Raw genomic sequence first — 14,217 nt, forward strand, 5'->3', positions numbered from 1 at the left:
TACATTGGAGATAAGCCCATCAAGTTCTCACTAACCGGGAGAGACGGCGATTTGAATCGAATTACAACTCAGCTGAGGGGGTATTCCTAACTCTCACCCTGGCATACTTTGCAAGGGTAGCCGTGTGTCACCTTTGGAACAACTCAGGAACCAAATTCGCGGGTTCGATCAGTGCCAGCACTCTCAGGGATTACCCTTCTGCCAGGACGATCAGGACTTTTAAATCACCTGCCCTTGGACTCACGCCTATGGCTCCCTTCCGAGGCGCACTTTATACTTATTGACTCCCGGCCTGAGGTGAGCTACTCGGCTTCGTGGTCGATCATCGGACACGGCCAACTAAGAGAGAGGCATGCGTTCAACATGAACAGGAAAGGCTCCAAGAATCAGTCCTTAAGTGACACAGACGGAGTCCCTGCAAACCGGCAAGCCTCCGTCCGGTCTTCATTTCAAATTAAGACTGGTTCTTTTCCATGATAGCAAATATAGCCAACCGTGCCACATGTATCTTCCTATATCTCACAGGTGACAGGAAATCACCCGACTTCTACCGCGTTTAAGAAGGGCTAAGCACTACTCAATCCTGAGCTACATAGGATTCAGGGTAACAATATCTAGACAAGGATTGGGTAACCAATGCAGCAATGGTTTGCATCCAATACCTAAACTTAATGCAACAATATATATATGTAACAATAATACTGTAACTGCATTTCGGAAATCAGGAGGCTTAACATGCTCCTGGGCTTGCCTTTCACAAAGTTGCAAGGACGGTGGTCCGGGCACTCAACGGCGACCTCGTCTGGCACTTCTCCTGAAGGCTGCTCCTCCTGAATCTCCGGCGTCGGCTGCTGCAGCTCGCTCGGTTTCTCGAATTCCAGCAGGGTTACTCCTTCCGGTACACCTATTGCATGCCGATGCAAAAGATAAATATCATGGATGCATAAGGAATGACATGATGCTCATGATGAATGAATCACAGTGAGTGTTTACGAAAGCATCACTGGACACTCATTTACCGAGTAATTAGCTCTATTCAAATCACTTTAAGCATGTATCCAACTTAACTTAATTAACAAGAGCAACTTACCTAACTTGCATAACCTAAGATAAAGATGCTCATCTTCAGTTAAAGGCCTAACACCTAGGAACATTACCACAAAATTAGAACTAGTAAAGACATACTTAAAATTACAGTTAAAGCTTCATATGCAAACAAGTAGTTACTTAATTCAATCATACCCAGAGTTCTATAAATCCAAATGACTTGCAAGAGGACATTCTGGAAAGCTTATGAAATTCTCTACAATTCATTTGTAAACATCAAAGCATGATTCTTAAGTTAACCAAATCAAATTCCAGTAGACCTAGAATCTGTCCCACAATGACAGGGTTGCTAACTTAATTATTTAATGATGAGGCAAAAGCATAATTTGATCAATTCAAGTTTACCAACTTGTTTTTCATACCTAAGAAACATCAGAAAGTATAGTGCCAACTTCTAAATAATTTATTTAATATCCTTTTCCAATTTATTTAGTTAATTAGGTGATTTAAGCAATATATAGTAAAACTATTCATAAAAATCTACAAAAATTACAGTAGCTATCTCATGCTGCACATAGACTACCATAAAAATTTCAAAGCCATTGGGCAAGTAAGACTTGTTGTATCTAAAATAACAGATGACATGTCTATTTCTAGCATAATTAGGAAACCTTATTAAAAAGTGTCAAGCAACAGATTTCCCATTTTTCCTAGCATCATTCTAGCATAAGAATAGCACTCATCAAATTTTACCTCCACGGAATCTATAGAAAAATTATGAAAATTCACACAAGATCCATCCATTAATAAAAGGAAATTCTATAACTTAAAAACTACACATGCACTAGCTCTGAAATTTTAACCAGAGCTTCTAATAAGCAATAATAGACTACCCACAAAATTTCATAATTTTTGGACCACAGAAACTCAAGATAAAATTCAAACAAGTTTGCATGTATCCAAAAACACATTTCAAAGCCCTACTTAATTCATCCAGAATTTCTAAAACATGTGCTCATATAATATTTTTGTTAAATACTAGACATGACCAGGAGCTTAACAAAATTAGAACCATAGCATTTGGACCTACCAAACTTGAGTTACATATTTTTGAAATTGTGCACCAAACTGTGAAAAACAGTTAAACAAAACAAAAATGAAAACCTAACCGCTACTAGGCCAGCCCGAAGAATCACGGCGGCCCACGACTCACGCGCTGGCGTGGCCCAACGCGACGCGGCCCATGCTGGGCTCCCGCCTCAGCCACGACGGCTGACAAGAGGGGCCCGAGCGTCAGCGAGGGAAATAGGGGAGAAGAACAGGGCGACGGCGAAGCTCAACGCCGGTGGCTTCTCCGGCGAACCCAACGGTGCTACGGCGTTCACCACAATAGTGCGCATCTAACGGTACCATCTATTGCAGGGATTACAATAGCTAGAGGGGGTAGCGACGGACACGGCGGTGCACGGCCGCGGCTTGGCTGGCTCCGGTGAAGCGACGGCGTCTCGACCCTAATGGCCGGCTCTCCGAGCATCAGGAACACATGCAGATCCTAGCGCAAAGGAGAAAAGGGGTGTCAATGGTGCGAGGACAGCTAGCCGCAAGGAGCGCCAACTCCGGCGAGGCCCCGCCATGGCTGCGGTGGGGAAAACGGCGAATACGCCCTTACCGAGGCACGATCGACCCGACGGTGAGGTGGAGATGGTAAAGGGGATCACGGCGAAGCTCTAGGTGAACGGAGCAACGCATTTTTGCAATGGCGTGGAAGCTAGGCGGAGGTGAAGGTGCGGCCGACAATGGCGGACGGCTACGGTTCTGTTGCTGCGCGCGGTGGGAGGCGAGAAATGAGAAAAAGAGAGCGGCGAGTGCGTCGGCAGGCGCGGGGTGGCTTCAAGACACGGCTGCGACGCCAGAATGCGCACTACGCGTGGCCAGCGTGGTCAGCCATCCGTTGACGCGCGGCGCACATGCGTCCTGCGTTTTCTAAAAACGGCGGTACTGTAGCTTCGATTCAGTCGACTTGAACCGCCTGACAGCGAGTATTCGACGATGATTTGCTTCTAATCCATGACGAGTTAGTGGAGGAATTGAACATCAAAGTTGTAGACCTATCTTCCCTCTACAAATTCTTTTCAATGACCAACACCTAAAATGCCATGGATCCGAAGTTACATGAAGCCAAAGTGAGCTCGATCCAACTGAAATGCAGTTAAGACTTAGCGTATTTTTCAGTGTTGAAATCAGCATGTATTTCTGACTTGTGGGCCATGTTTGAGCATGTTCTAGGCATTTTCATGAAATGATCATATTGAGACTTTTGTTCCTTAATAAATTAGCTACAACTTTGGTAAAGAGTGCACAGCCATTCAAAGTCTCTAAGTTGGACTTTTGACTCAGTCAAACAGTGAGACTCCTAGGGTCAATTCTAGTCAAACTTTCACTTGAGGACATTTTGGTCATTTGATCTACATGAACCATGTCCCCAACAAGTAACCTAAGTGTAGTTAAGGTGTAATAGACCATGATCAACCAATTTACAAAATTGTTATACCACTTCTAAGGATCACATGTGATACAGAAATTAAAACAAGCAATTCATACATATGTTTCAATAAAATGTTTCACATGTTGCATGACCTTGTTGTTATCCTATACTTGTCACATTACTTCCATGTTGCCATGCTTCAAGATATGAGAAATTCATGTTGCATTCATATGTTGCACTACTACCACTCTAAGCAATCAAGCATGAAACACATACAATTTAAAATGTTGCATATGTATGTTTCAATGATAATGGCATGATGACATGGATAATGCACATGCTTATGAAATGACATGCAATTAGCAGGAGCCAAACACCTAGGGTGTTACAGCCCTCCCCCCTTAGAAAAATCTCGTCCCGAGATTTGGAAAGCGTACCAATTAGTATAGAAAGCTGGATAGTTTTCCTTTAAATAATCTTCCCGCTCCCAAGTTGCATCCCGTTCACTATGATGACTCCAAACTACCTTGTACAATTTAACCACTCGTGTACGAGTCACTCTTTCTTGAGTATCCAGGACTTGCACGGGCTTTTCTTCATAGGAAAGATTAGATTTCAAGTTGACTTTCCTTGTTGCTATTCTTTCCTCAGGAATACGAAGACACTTCTTTAGCTGGGACACATGGAATACCGGGAATATAGCTCCCATCTCACGGGGTAGATCGAGCTTATATGCTACTCTTCCACTTTTCTCGATAATGCGGTAAGGTCCAACATATCGAGGCTCAAGCTTCCTTTTAATTCCGAAATGCTTGACTCCTTTCATAGGGGATACCTTCAAATAAACATGATCACCTACTTTAAACTCAATAGGTTTTCTTCTCTTGTCAGCATAGCTCTTTTGTCTAGCCTGAGCGGCCGTCATATTCTTCTGTATAGTTCGGACTTGCTCTTCGGCTTCTTTTACAAAGTCAATACCATAGAATCTTCTTTCCCCAGGTTCCACCCAGTTCAAAGGAGTTCTACACTTGCGGCCATAAAGAGCTTCAAAAGGAGCCATTTTGATACTCTCTTGATAACTGTTGTTATAAGAGAATTCAGCGAGATGTAACTAGTCTTCCCAAGAGCCTTTGCAAGAAATAAGACAAGCTCTAAGCATGTCCTCAAGAATTTGATTAACACGCTCAGTCTGTCCTGATGTTTGCGGATGATAGGCAGAACTGCGGATTAAATGAGTGCCAAGATTCTGATGTAAGCACTCCCAAAAGCGAGCCGTGAATTACGGTCCTCTATCAGAAACAATGGATTTGGGTACACCATGGAGACGTACCACTTGTTGAAAATAAATCTCAGCATAATTGTGCGGGTGATAGGTAGACTTGACCGGAATAAAGTGAGCGGATTTTGTTAGACGATCTACGATAACCCAGATGGAATCACAACCCTTTTTGGTAGTGGGTAATCCAAAAATAAAATCCATGCTAATTTCTTTCCACTTCCAGCCGGGAATAGAGAGTGGCTGCAACAATCAGGGCTTTATGTGAATAGCCTTGACTCTGCAACAGTTATCACACCTTGCCACGTAAGCTGCGATTTCTTTCTTCATCTTGGTCCACCAATAATACAGCTTGAGATCTTGATACATTTTACTACTACCAGGATGGATGGACAATTTAGAAGAATGGGCTTCAGCCATAATTTGATTTCTAAGTTCTTTATCTCTGGGTACCACAAGTCTATCATTAAACCAGAGAATTCCTTTGTCATCGACCCTAAAGTGTTTGGTCTCTTTCTCTTTCATCTTCCGCTTGATGTGAAACACACCCACATCAGTCTTTTGGAGCTCGATAATTCGACTTCTAAGAGAGCAATCCACAGTGATATGGTGGAGTACTACAGGATGAAGGAGGTGTGCCAGATGAAAGTCTTCACTAACCAAGGAATTGCAATGGGCCTTTCTGCTTAAGGCATCAGCAACCACATTTGCCTTACCAGGATGGTAGTGCACTTGAAGGTTATAGTCCTTGATCAATTCTAACCATCGCCGTTGACGCATGTTTAACTCGGGTTGAGTAAAGATGTACTTGAGGCTTTTATGGTTAGTATAGATGTTGCACACATTACCCAGCAAGTAATATCTCCAAATCTTCAGGGCATGAACAACTGTGGCTAGCTCTAAGTCATGGGTAGGATAGTTGACTTCATGCTTTCGAACCTGGCGCGAAGCATAAGCAATTACTCGGCCTTCCTGCATAAGAACACACCCCAAATCGGTGCCACATGCATCACAATAGACATCAAAAGGCTTGTTGATGTCAGGTTGTGTCAATACAGGAGCAGAGGTTAGCAAGGTCCGCAAAGTGTGGAAAGCCTCATCACACTTCGGAGTCCAGACAAACTTCTCATCTTTTTGAAGTAGTCGAGTCATGGGCTTGGCGATTTTTGAGAAATCCGGGATAAAGCGACGATAATAGCCAGCCAAACCCAAGAAACTTCGGACTTCAGTGACCGTAGTAGGTGCCTTCCACTCAAGGACTTCTTGCACCTTCGTAGGGTCAACCGAAATTCCATCACCAGATAACACATGACCTAGAAAAGGTATCTTGTTCAACCAGAATTCACACTTGCTGAACTTAGCATAAAGCTGGTTGTCACGTAACCGAGTTAAGACAATTCTCAGATGTTCAGCATGCTCTTCTTCATTCTGAGAATATACCAGGATATCATCAATGAACACGACGACAAACTTGTCCAATTCTGGCATGAATACAGAATTCATCAGGTACATAAAAGTGTGCCGGAGCATTTGTCAACCCAAAGGACATGACAAGGTACTCGAACAAACCATAACGAGTAGAAAAAGCTGTCTTAGGTATATCTTCAGGACGAATTTTAATCTGATGGTAACCAGACCTCAAATCGATCTTGGAGAATACCTTAGCTTTGGAGAGCTGATTAAACAGAATATCAATGCGAGGAAGAGGGTATTTGTTCTTGATGGTAACAGCATTTAGGGGACGATAATCTACACACATGCGTAGAGACTCGTCCTTCTTCTTCACAAATATAGCCGGACAACCCCAAGGAGAAGAACTAGGCCGAATCAAACCTTTCTTCAATAGCTCATTCAACTGACCCTTCAGCTCAGCCAACTCATTGGGCGGCATTCTATAGGGCCTTCGAGAAATAGGAGCCGTACCCGGAATGAGTTCTATCTTGAATTCTACATCATGGTCCGGAGGTAATCCAGGCAAGTCATCAGGGAAGACATCTGGAAACTCACAGACAACTGGTAGATCCTCAATGGCTTTGGCTAGGGTAGCATTGGCTATATTGTGAATAGAGATATCACGAGGTAACTGCACTAGAAAACCCTTCTTATCCACAGGATCCCTCAACATTACCACATGGGTTGACGTATCGATCAACACTCCATTCCCACTCATCCACTTCATTCCTAGGATTATATCAATTCCTACCCCCGATAGCACTACAAGATCCGTAAGGAACTCTCGATCCCCAATTTCAAGCTTTACATCTTTTACTACTTGGTTAGTCATGATATTATTCCCAGCAGCACTAATACAATAACCACCCTTGACAATTGTAATCACATTCATCTTATGCTTAGATGCAAAAGTAGAACTCACAAAGGAATGTGAAGCACCCGAATCAAAGAGCACAACTGCAGGGTGATCATTAACAAGAAACTTACCAGCGGTGACCACTTCACCAACAGGAATTTCCTCCACAGTAGTGTAGTGAACACGCCCTTGACGGACGTTTCCTTGAGCATTCTTGGGAGGATGGGGACATCTATTTGCCCAATGACCAGGCTGGTTACAGTTCCAACATGGCCTGTTAGCTGGTGGGACATTGGAGCTGCCCTGCCCAGAGGTATTCTTTGGCAAGGAAATTGTGTACCCCTTGCGAAAACCAGTTTTAGCTTGATTCTTCTTCTGAGGTGGGCGGTACCGGACATTAGCATTGGGTGGACGGTACTGGGTCTTGGATACCATTGGTGCCTTAGACTGAGAAGCACCTACCTCAAAGTTTCTTTTGCGGTTCTTGGAAGCGGCATATATCTTATCATTGTTCTCCTGAGTCAGAGTGTCACTGATAAACTCATTGAAGGTGACACACTTGCAGTTGCCCATTGACTTCATCAGTTTAGGGGAAAGTCCCCTCTTGAAGCTAGCTATTCTCTTAGCGTCAGTATCAACGAACTCAGGAGCATACCTCACCAGGTTGTTGAATGCCTGGAGGTATTCATTAAGACTCTTGTTGCCTTGGGTGAGCTTCATAAACTCAGTATGCTTAATGGCCATCAGACCAGGAGGGATAAAGTGTCCTCTGAAAGCTGCCTGAAACTGACCCCAAACTATCTCAACGTTTGCAGGGAAGGTGGTCTTGTGATGTGTCCACCAGATGCCTGTAGGGCCTTAGAGCTGGTGTCCTGCATATGTGGCCTTCATACCTTCAGTCAAATGGAGCAATCCAAACCTTTGCTCTATCGTGCTTAACCATTCATCAGCTTGTAATGGTTCTTCTGCCTCACGTAAGATAGGAGGCTTTGTATCCATGAAGTCCTTAAAGCTGCTGTACTGGTTCGGCTCGGGTCCTTGGCGGACATGACGATCCTCACGGTTAGCCATCTGACGCATAGCCTCAGCTAACATGCGCTGACTTTCCACAACTGTCTGCATTAGCTCAGCTGGTGTGGGCGGTGGTGGAGGTGGTTGTTCCTCATTTCCCATGCCACGACCACGATGAAGGTTATGAGCCATCTGCAAAATGTATAGCCAATGAGCACTGACGATGTGGAATTTTTTTTTTGTAGATGAATCGTATAATTATGCCAAACTGAGTCCATTGGAGGGAATGCATTTATATAATCAACAGAGGCACAATCATTCATCACAACCACACAACTCATCAAGCGCGTCAATTGACACATAAATGCAATGAACTTAACCAACAACGAGATCCATAGACCGCAAAGACGAAATTCATCAAAGGCTCACATACGTGGAGCATAATACGTTCGATAGGTTACATCCAAACCATAGTGGTTCCAAACTTACATCCAAAGATAACTAATGGTTCGATATTACATCCCAACGATTATCTTATTACAAAGCTACTCGTTCACGCATGAGGATCAACAAAAGACTAGCTCTTGCGCATTAGCTAAGTAGTAAGCTAAACTACGCATCGTCCTCGGAGTCAGTGTCGAAGATCTCTCCTCCATCTTCATCACTAGCAGGCTCTAACTCCTCATCAGGTGGAATGTCCTCAGGTCCATTGACCTCCATGTCATCATCACCTTCAGCCATGATGACACCAGAACCCATCTCATCCTCATCCTCAGGTGGTAGGAGAGGGTGAAGTTGATTGTGTAACAGGTGAACCTCCTCATGGAGATTGTCATTGTACTCCTCAGCAACTGCCACTTGCTGCTCTAGCTCTACCTGTCGCGCTCTCAACACATTCTCCTCGTGCCAGGCTTCATTCCGTTGGTTCATCACGTGAATCAACATGTGTTCACAGTTGCGGTGAGCAACTGTCAACCTCTAAACCTCAAGGGTCTCTTGGTCCCTTTCCTGCGTTACTTGCTCCAAGCGGTGCTGAGCCGCATCCCTCTCAGCAGTCACTCGAGCTAGCTCTATCCTCAGCCTTTCCTCCTCAGTAGGCTCAGGATGGGGCTCCCGAGGAGCTAAACGGTGACGAGGCGCCCTGCCTCCAGCGAACTTGCGAGCAGTGAGCTTTGTGCGCGCCATCTGTAGCAAAAGTTACAACGTAAGGGGAGAATCTTTTAAGGGATACGAAATTTAATTAGTCGGGACAATCATATTTTAAAGGAGTGAGTAATGCAAGAAATGCCATGTATGCTTGAACATGATGCATGCACGATCCGTACGTCCTCACAATCCTAGAAAAATTTAAAGGCTAGCGAAATATACAGTGGCATACATACGTTCTCTCGTATACGGTAGCTAGTCGATCTACAACGATACGTTGTTAGTGTACCTGCAGAAAATTTCATTTCAGCCCAGTAATTTCCCAAAATGCATAAAAGCAAGCAGTAAACTAAATACTTTCATACATACATCCCCCGATGCATATACTCTAGTATCACAGCTACCCGTCAGAGATACCCACATTTAAGTACTCTCATAGATACATGATTGAACATGTAAGTATGCAAGCAACCACAACTACTCTCCCCTAGACCGACGGTTGGACGGTCATGCTCTCACAACTCCCACTTACCCGAGCGTAGAGGTATTTGATCCAAACATTACCACCCAAGCGGATGGCATCCATACAATAGCACGCCGTATGGACGACGAAACAGAAACAAGCAGTAACCCCCAAGTTAGTACTTAATAAGCCACCTAAGAGTCCTTATTTGGGCATAAGGGATATGACCACTGGCAATACTTAGTATTTAATTTAGGATTTTCACAAATACTTTTGTTTTAAATACACAAATGACATGTTTAGTGTCGAATCTTGCTCTGATGCCAGCTGTAACAGAACCGACCAAATCATAAGAACGTAAGTACAAAAACAATCACCGAAGCGATCAAATTCCTATACTTAAGCTCCCATAATCCCGGTAGTCCGGAAATCACGAAGGATTTCAACCAACTCTCGACATACAAACCAAGATCGTAATGATTCAACACAACACATCATCTGTTACAACATTTCACAAGTAGCATTTGGATTACATCCATCAGAGTTCAAATAAAATATTACAAACCAAGTTTGAGTGTGCGGAAGCAACATAGTTTAGTACGAAACATCATAGTTTTCAAATACATTGCCAAGTCTGAGTCATGTCCCGCAAAAGCATTATCAGGTACGAGAACTAGTAGAGACCGCGCCCAACGGCCTAGTCTTCATCCCTAGCTGGGAGAAGGCAGTACTTGCAGCAACTAAAGTAGAACTGGTCACCTGCAACAGGTGGGAGATAAACCCTGAGTACGAGAAAGTACTCAGCTAGACTTACCCGACAAAACCAGAAATAAAAGACACCAAGGATCATGCAAGGCTTTTCAGGTGGGCTAGCTTGACACCGTCGCATAAATGGCTTATGATTATGGTAACCAATTTAAAATTATTATCAAGCTTATCATTATTTACCTGTCCACTAGATTAGCACCTGTACTAGAGCACTCACTTATTAGGAGCAAACAATATTAACCATAGCAGGTATAATAAGGCTGTCATCATCATATCATCATTTTTGAACCATTAAGTTATTAAGTGCATCTACATTGGAGATAAGCCCGTCAAGTTCTCACTAACCGAGAGAGACGGCGATTCGAATCGAATTACAACTCAGCTGAGGGGGTATTCCTAACTCTCACCCTAGCATACTTTGCAAGGGTAGCCATGGGTCACCTTTGGAACAACTTAGGAACCAAATTCGCGGGTTCGATCAGCGCCCGCACTCTCAGGGATTACCCTTCTGCCAGGACGATCAGGACTTTTAAATCACCTGCCCTTGGACTCACGCCTACGGCTCCCTTCCGAGGCGCACTTTATACTTATCGACGCCCGGCCTGAGGTGATCTACTCGGCTTCGCGGTCGGTCATCGGACACGGCCAACTAAGAGAGAGGCATGCAAACCGGCAAACCTCCGTCCGGTCTTCATTTCAAATTAAGACTGGTTCTTTTCCACGAAAGCAAATATAGCCAATCGTGCCACATGTATCTTCCTATATCTCGCAGGTGACAGGAAATCACCCGACTTCTACCGCGTTTAAGCAGGGCTAAGCACTACTCGATCCTGAGCTACATAGGATTCAGGGTAACAATATCTGGACAAGGATTGGGTAACCAATGCAGCAATGGTTTGCATCCAACACCTAAACTTAATGCAACAATATATATATGTAACAATAATACTGTAACTGCATTTCGGAAATTAGGAGGCTTAACATGCTCCGGGGCTTGCCTTTCACAAAGTTGCAAGGACAGTGGTCCGGGCACTCAACGGCAACCTCGTCTGGCACTTCTCCTGAAGGTTGCTCCTCCTGAATCTCCGGCGTTGGCTGCTGCAGCTCACTCGGTTCCTCGAATTCCAGCAGGGTTACTCCTTCCGGTACACCTATTGCATGCCGATGCAAAAGATAAATATCATGGATGCATAAGGAATGACATGATGCTCATGATGAATGAATCACAGTGAGTGTTTATGAAAGCATCACTGGACACTCGTTTACCGAGTAATTAGCTCTATTCAAATCACTTTAAGCATGTATCCAACTTAACTTAATTAACAAGAGCAACTTACCTAACTTGCATAACCTAAGATAAAGATGCTCATCTTCAGTTAAAGGCCTAACACCTAGGAACATTACCACAAAATTAGAACTAGTAAAGACATACTTAAAATTACAGTTAAAGCTTCATATGCAAACAAGTAGTTACTTAATTCAATCATACCCAGAGTTCTATAAATCCAAATGACTTGCAAGAGGACATTCTGGAAAGCTTATGAAATTCTCTACAATTCATTTGTAAACATCAAAGCATGATTCTTAAGTTAACCAAATCAAATTCCAGTAGACCTAGAATTTGTCCCGCAATGACAGGGTTGCTAACTTAATTATTTAATGATGAGGCAAAAGCATAATTTGATCAATTCAAGTTTACCAACTTGTTTTTCATACCTAAGAAACATCAAAAAGTATAGTGCCAACTTCTAAATAATTTATTTAATATCCTTTTCCAATTTATTTAGTTAATTAGGTGATTTAAGAAATATATAGTAAAACTATTCATAAAAATCTACAAAAATTACAGTAGCTATCTCATGCTGCACATAGACTAGCATAAAAATTTCAAAGCCATTGGGCAAGTAAGACTTGTTGTATCTAAAATAACAGATGACATGTCTATTTCTAGCATAATTAGGAAACCTTATTAAAAAGTGTCAAGCAACAGATTTCCCATTTTTCCTAGCATCATTCTAGCATAAGAATAGCACTCATCACATTTTACCTCCACGGAATCTATAGAAAAATTATGAAAATTCACACAAGATCCATCCATTAATAAAAGGAAATTCTATAACTTAAAAACTACACATGCACTAGCTCTGAAATTTTAACCAGAGCTTCTAATAAGCAATAATAGACTACCCACAAAATTTCATAATTTTTGGACCACAGAAACTCAAGATAAAATTCAAACAAGTTTGCATGTATCCAAAAACACATTTCAAAGTCCTATTTAATTCATCCAGAATTTCTAAAACATGTGCTCATATAATATTTTTGTTAAATACTAGACATGACCAGGAGCTTAACAAAATTAGAACCATAGCATTTGGACCTACCAAACTTGAGTTACATATTTTTGAAATTGTGCACCAAACTATGAAAAACAGTTAAACAAAACAAAAATGAAAACCTAACCGCTACTAGGCCAGCCCGAAGAATCACGGCGGCCCGCGACTCATGCGCTGGCGTGGCCCAACGCGACGTGGCCCATGCTGGGCTCCGGCCTCAGCCACGACGGCTGACAAGAGGGGCCCGAGCGTCAGCGAGGGAAATAGGGGAGAAGAACAGGGCGACGGCGAAGCTCAACGCCGGTGGCTTCTCCGGCGAACCCAACGGTGCTACGGCGTTCACCACAATAGTGCGCGTCTAACGGTACCATCTATTGCAGGGATTACAATAGCTAGAGGGGGTAGCGACGGACACGGCGGTGCACGGCCGCGGCTTGGCTGGCTCCGGTGAAGCGACGGCGTCTCGACCCTAATGGCCGGCTCTCCGAGCATCAGGAACACATGCAGATCCTAGCGCAAAGGAGAAAAGGGGTGTCAATGGTGCGAGGACAGCTAGCCGCAAGGAGCGCCAACTCCGGCGAGGCCCCGCCATGGCTGCGGTGGGGAAAACGGCGAATACGCCCTTACCGAGGCACGATCGACCCGACGGTGAGGTGGAGATGGTAAAGGGGATCATGGCGAAGCTCTAGGTGAACGGAGCAACGCGTTTTTGCAATGGCGTGGAAGCTAGGCGGAGGTGAAGGTGCGGCCGACAATGGCGGACGGCTACGGTTCTGTTGCTGCGCGCGGTGGGAGGCGAGAAATGAGAAAAAGAGAGCGGCGAGTGCGTCGGCAGGCGCGGGGTGGCTTCAAGACACGGCTGCGACGCCAGAATGCGCACTACGCGTGGCCAGCGTGGTCAGCCGTCCGTCGACGCGCGGCGCACACGCGTCCTGCGTTTTCTGAAAACGGCGGTACTGTAGCTTCGATTCAGTCGACTTGAACCGCCTGACAGCGAGTATTCGACGATGATTTGCTTCTAATCCATGACGAGTTAGTGGAGGAATTGAACATCAAAGTTGTAGACCTATCTTCCCTCTACAAATTCTTTTCAATGACCAACACCTAAAATGCCATGGATCCGAAGTTACATGAAGCCAAAGTGAGCTCGATCCAACTGAAATGCAGTTAAGACTTAGCGTATTTTTCAGTGTTGAAATCAGCATGTATTTCTGACTTGTAGGCCATGTTTGAGCATGTTCTAGGCATTTTCATGAAATGATCATATTGAGACTTTTGTTCCTTAATAAATTAGCTACAACTTTGGTAAAGAGTGCACAGCCATTCAAAGTCTCTAAGTTGGACTTTTGACTCAGTCAAACAGTGAGACTCCTAGGG

The sequence above is a fragment of the Miscanthus floridulus genome, chromosome 9, assembly GCF_019320115.1.
Source record: "Miscanthus floridulus cultivar M001 chromosome 9, ASM1932011v1, whole genome shotgun sequence".
NCBI classification, from domain to species: Eukaryota; Viridiplantae; Streptophyta; class Magnoliopsida; order Poales; family Poaceae; genus Miscanthus; species Miscanthus floridulus.